We start from the raw sequence: 6,175 nt of genomic DNA on the forward strand, positions 1-6,175 counted from the left end.
AAAGCCTCAGACCTGAGTGGATAACAAGAGTGAACCTGTATTTATTACTTTCCTATTGCTGTGATAAATATGCCATGACCAAAAAAATTTCTAAAAGAAAAAACTCAACTGGGCTTATGTTTGCAGAGGGTTAGAGTCCATGGTATTGTGGTGAAGGCATGGCAGCAGGAGGAGCTGAGAGCTCACATCTCTAACAACAAACAGGAAGAAGAGAGAGTTAGCTTGAAATGGTGCCAGTTTTTGAAACCTCAAAGTCTACCCTCTAGAGACACACCTCTTCCAAAAAGGCCACACCTATTCTTTCCCCAAAAGTTCCACTAACTGGGGCCCAAATATTCAAACACATGCTCCTGTGTGTAGCATTCTCCTCCAAACCACCACACAGAGCCTGGAAGAGAAACTTGAGCACTAGATATGCAAATCCACAGGATCTTGAATTTCCTGGTCACTCCCCTCTGCAGATGTCAATCATGCCTGGTCAAGTTGTGGGGGTGGGGTTGATGTTCTGTTTTGTGTTTTTGTTTTTGTTCTTGTTTTCTCTCTCTCTCTCTCTCTCTCTCTCTCTCTCTCTCTCTCTCTCTCTCTCTCTCTCTCTCTCTCTCTTCAGCATCCTGTGCCATTGCATCCATCTATATCTTCTTTGTGGAGAGGAAATCCAGCCTTGCACTACACAGAGCTTGAGGGGTTTCCATAGGTATTCTCTGCCTTTACATAGTGATATCCTGATACCCTCAAAAACCAACATAGGTGAAGGCAGATAGATACATAGATAGACACATAGATACATAGATATTTTTAATCCCCTGAGATGGCTTCCAGTTTAACCAGCTTATATCAATTTGGGCCTTCTAGAAATGACTTTTTATTCCCAAGTCCAACCTGCTACTTTCTCTTGAAGTCATACATCCCCATTCTGATTTAGAATCAGAAGACAATTCCCTGCCCCTTTTTATCTGAGGTAAATAAAGACTCTAAAGTAAAATCTTTTTCTGTTTCTACTAAAGTAGTAGCCAATCCCCTTCCCATTCTAACGTAATGTCCTTTTCTTAAATAGAGCCCCATTTTGTGCCATTCAAAGTCCCAGAAGAAGAAAATCTCCCAGAGGCTGTGATACTTTAATGGCAGGATGATTTACAGAAGTGTGAAAGAGCTGGATTTTTAAAATGCTGGGAAGCATGCAGACATAAAAAGGCAGAATTTGGGTTGCTACCCTAAGAATAAAGAGCCTGGGAAGAGAGAATCCTGGGAAATCCAAACTGACAGAAGAAGAATCCCAGCACTAAGTCTTGGAAATGGCCCAGCAAGCCAGAAAGGAGCCACTGAAGCCTCCTCCAGTTCTCTACTTAACTTCTCATTCACCGAACCCAACCCAACCCAGCCAAATCCCAAGAGGTCTATTCCAAAGGAGTCAGTTCCATGACTCTGGGAGGAGAGAGGAGATCTGAAAAGTATTTGTGAAGGAGGGAGAGGAAACAGCAGCACATTTTATGTTATGTAGGTGCATCTTGAAAAAAACAAACAAAAAAATTCTATTTTTGAAGATATGGCTCAAGCCTCTGGAAGCATGAATGTTAAACAGTACGATGTTACTTATAAAAAGAGCATGTGATTCAAATGTTCCTGAAAACCATAAGGCGCATTTGCTGAGTAACTGATTATCTAGCATCAGGAAACTCCTCTTACTGAGCCAAGCATAGAAGTGCAGTGTGAGCCTCTGTAGGAAAATTTGCAACATTGTCAGACTATTTTGTGCCCCTGGTCCTGAGAGGCTCCAAGGAAAACGCTGGGATGGAGCCAACACATGCAATCTGCACCATCATTCCAACTGTTGAGCTAAGAGTTCTCCCATTCTCACAATTCTGGGGGCCTCCTAAGTTCTGGCTCCAGGACTCCAATCACTCAGGGCACCCTCCTCTGCCTCCTCCTAGAGAAACTTTCAGATCTCTCTGTATCTCTTCAGCCATGGTACTTCATAGCTGTGCTTTTTATACTATGAACCCAACTTCTTTTTCTATCTTCCACTAATTTTCGTAGACACGGGTACTACACAGCTCCAGTATGTGATTTGTACTGCTGACCCAGTATAATGTACTTGTTTCTCTAAATATCTATGTGCTACCATCTCCTAAGCTTTTGTTTTTAGGTACTTTTAGGGAGATGGAGTTGTTGGTTTGGTTTGGTTTATCTTCTTCATTACATTCATTCAGTGTATGTGTGTCAGGAATGGGGGTCAGAAGTCTTGTAGGACTCAGGTCAGGCGTGGCAACCAACATGTCTACTTGCTCAGCCTTATCCATAATCCCCATTTTACAAGTTCAGATAGGTTCCTCATTTCTTTTCCAGCACTCCTGCCCCAGAAAAAAATGTTCCCTCTATGACAGAATCACTAAAGTTGAGTTCTTGTCTATGTGGTGTCTACTCTGGAGTCACTGTAGGAAAACAAGTGAACTCTGCTTGCTCTGACAGTTCTTTGCTTAGACCCTTGCAGTTCTCATGACCTCCTTCTTTCCATAATAGCAGGTGCTTTCAACGATTCTTCTCTATTTCCCCCAATCAATTTTTTTTCAAAATATCAACTTCTGTAGAGATTAAAAGTAGGATTTTAAATTTTTCACACATACACACAAAATCCATCAGACAGGAAGTAAGTCTAGAATCTCCAGAGGCTCAGACAAGTCAGGACCCCAAAGTTAGGGACAGAGAGAGGGCTAACTAGATAACGCACTAGCTGAACTAAGAAGAGACTTGAGTTCAGATCCTTAGCACACATGCAGAACTGCTAGTCTTGTCCATCAATCTCATCAATCTCTTCACTTCTAAAGCAGCCCCTTCCTGTGCTCCAGGGTCACTGGGTCACCTTTGGTTCTTAGGAGAGCTTTGGAACATTCCATTGGTTATGTGAACTGCGGTCTTTGTAGACTTGGGCAAAATTATACTATTATTTTATGTCACATTTTACACAAAGTCTGCAATGTGTCCTGGGATGGCACAAGAAGCAGGGTACAGACAGGTAGGTCCTTGAATGTTGTCAGCTACCCATCCTAAGCCAAACAGATCTTCGGTGCAATGAAAGACTGAGTCTCAAAATATACGGTGGAAGGAGCTAAGGTGTACAGCCCAACATCAACCACTAATCTCCATGAGTATCTTTGTGTGCTTACACACCTGCACCACATGTTCATACACACACACACACACCTTAACCCTACACTCACTTTCTCATAAAATTCTATTAAGCCTTTGTGTCTCTACCAGACTAAGGTCCTGGTCCTCTTTTCATCTGCCTATTTACATGCCTTTGATAGTAGTATATTCTCATATGCTCTTGTAAATTATTTCACGTGCTTCAAAACTAATTTCACCAACTTTCATTCACAGTATGATGGTTGTGCTTTCTCCCTGTCTTTGTTAACACTTGTTATTGTCTTGTACATTGCAGTCCTCTTGTTGGGATAAGTGATATACCATTGTGATACTTTGGTGTTGCACTTCTGTCCTAGATAATTATGCTGAGCATAATTATATCTTATTGGTCATTGTTGTGTCTTTGTAGAAATATTATTTGGAACATGTCCTAATTTCATTTCTGTTGCTGTGATAAAACACTTTGGAAATATACATACATACATACATATATATATATATATATATATATATATCAGAGAAATAGTTTGTTTTAGCTCATAATTCCAGGTTCATCATGGCAAAAAATTCAAGGCAACAGGAACTCAAAACTGCTAATTGCATCACATCCACAATCAAGAACAAGGAGAAATGGATGTTGCAGTTAGGGATTTGGTACCCAGTTTTGAAAGAAGAGTAAAGGAAGCCAAGTTGCCTGCTCTATTTGGTTGCATGCAATTAAATGCAATTTTACTCTTGATGTAAAACCTGGCCAAAGGCTTTGAAAACAACAATTACTGACCATCTGTATTCTAAAGAAAACCACAGAGCACAGTCCTAGAGAACTTTCAGGAACTAAAAGAATCAACTCTGGCATTAGAAACTATCTTTCCATCACCACCGTAGCCTATATCTGAAAAGATGAGAACTGAGAAACTGCTAAAGCCAGTAATCATTGTCTTAGGGAAGAACTGTGGCTTTGGCCATCCACAGCAGGATGATTCAAACCCTCCTCTGAAGTGAGTCATGTAAAGGAGAGTCTAAGAAAATTGCTCACAGAGACCGAAGGATGCCTACGTGACAGGCATGGTATTCCACAGTGGTGATTGCTGACAGAGTTAGACATGCTGAGCTAACTTACATACATATGCATTCAGTGGTGAGGAATAAATGCAACTCAGCAAGGCATTAAAAGGTCATTCAAGGAGAATGTTGTTCATTTAACTTGGCAAGGAAGTTGTATCTCTATGGTCAAATGGTAGCAAGACTTGTATATACTATAATGCTGGAATCCCTCCTAAGAGGACCTCAGGCCAGGGAGGGCATTAGCCAAAAGCAAAGCTGTGAATTATTCCATGGAAGCGAAGTTGAGTGGGCATCAAGAGTCATTATGAAGATAAATGAACACAGAACAGGACTCCTGAGAGCCCCCTTGGAAAATATGCCCAGACCCTGCAAGGTGGAAACCTTATATCTGACACTGATAACGTGGCCACAAACCTAAGAATAGGTAGGACATGGGCCATAGAGGAAAACCTATTCTGCTAAAGGAACATAGCAGTAAATTGACTTCCTAATGACATAGTGCTATATCCACAGATCAGTACATTGCCCAACCCTCAACAAGGAACCTTCTTCTTGCAGTAGATGGGAATTTGCAGAGACCCATAACTGGACAATGTGCAGCGAATGGGAGACTTCAGAGCGCTCAGTCCTTAATGGGATGTCTTTATCCAACCCCTCAGCTCAAAGCTCAGCTATCTATATAGAAGAGAATATGGAAAGATTGTAAGAGCCAAAGGTAGTGGGTTGCTCCAAGGAAACAAAAAAATGTCATCCAGAAGTGGAATGATATATATATGAGACATTGTGGCAGCGTACACAAGACCTGCATAGGCTTAAAACATACTAAACTCTAGCATGGAAAAGGAGTGGGAAATCCATTTTCTACAATAGAGTATCAGTAGTTCGACCAACCATACCTCAGAGCAGGCATCATTCCATAAGTACTTTATGTTTGTTTGTTTGGTTGGTTTTGTTTTGTTCGTTTTGGTATTTTTGTCTTATTTGGTTTGGAGTTTTGGTTTTAGTTTGTTTTGATTTTGTTGGAATTTTTATTGTGGGGTTTTTGTTTTGTTTTATTTTGCCATTTTTGAAAGAGATTAGAGGAAAAAAGCATGAAGTTAGTGGCTAGGGAGGCTGGAAGGACCGGGAAAGAAAAAGAAAGTATATAATCAAAATAGATTGTATAAAACATTTTTGAATAAAAAGAATTATTTAAAAAAAGAAAAGATCAACAGCATTAAGGTAAAATCTGGGAAGTGTTTCCTCAGAATCAGCACACAGAAGCTATGGCCCAAGTCTGTACCTTGTGTTGGCAGCCAGACTTGGTATTATATAAGACTTTTCCAGGTAGTAGTAGTTTTGAAGGCATAGACAACAACTGAGGCTTGGCATTGTGAGAGGTCATGAGAAGCCATTGAAGAAGGTCCAGGCTTGGGTGCAGAAGCCAGCCACAGAATTGAAATGATCATGTAGAGAAAATGATGCTTGGCACCATGTAACTGGCTCAGAGTTCCTGAAGAGAAGGCAGGAGAGTCTATTGGTGAAAGTACAACAAAGACCACTACATGCAGCAACAGCTTTTGAGTGTCATTGGCCTGAGCCTAGAAGCCTAGAACCACTGTATGCTTTAAATGGTAGAGCCAGAGAGATGGAGCTGCCAAAGCCTTCTGGTGCTAAGGGGTCATGAGTGAACCCTGACTTTTTCACACATAATATATCCTGATTATGGCTTCCTGTACCTGTATTCCTCACAGTTCTTCTCAACATTCCATCCCATCCTGATCCACTCCCTTTCTGTCTCTCATTAGAAAACAAACAGGCTTCTAGGGATGATGGTAAAATATAACAAAATAAATAACAATAAGATTAAAGAAAACTTACTGTGTTGGACTTGGACAAGACAAACAAACAGAAGGAAAGGAGGTCAAGAGAAGGCACAAGAACCAGAGACCCACTCATTCACATACCAAGAATCCCATAAAAACAC

The sequence above is a fragment of the Mus musculus genome, chromosome 9 (assembly GCF_000001635.26).
Source record: "Mus musculus strain C57BL/6J chromosome 9, GRCm38.p6 C57BL/6J".
Classification (NCBI taxonomy): Eukaryota; Metazoa; Chordata; class Mammalia; order Rodentia; family Muridae; genus Mus; species Mus musculus.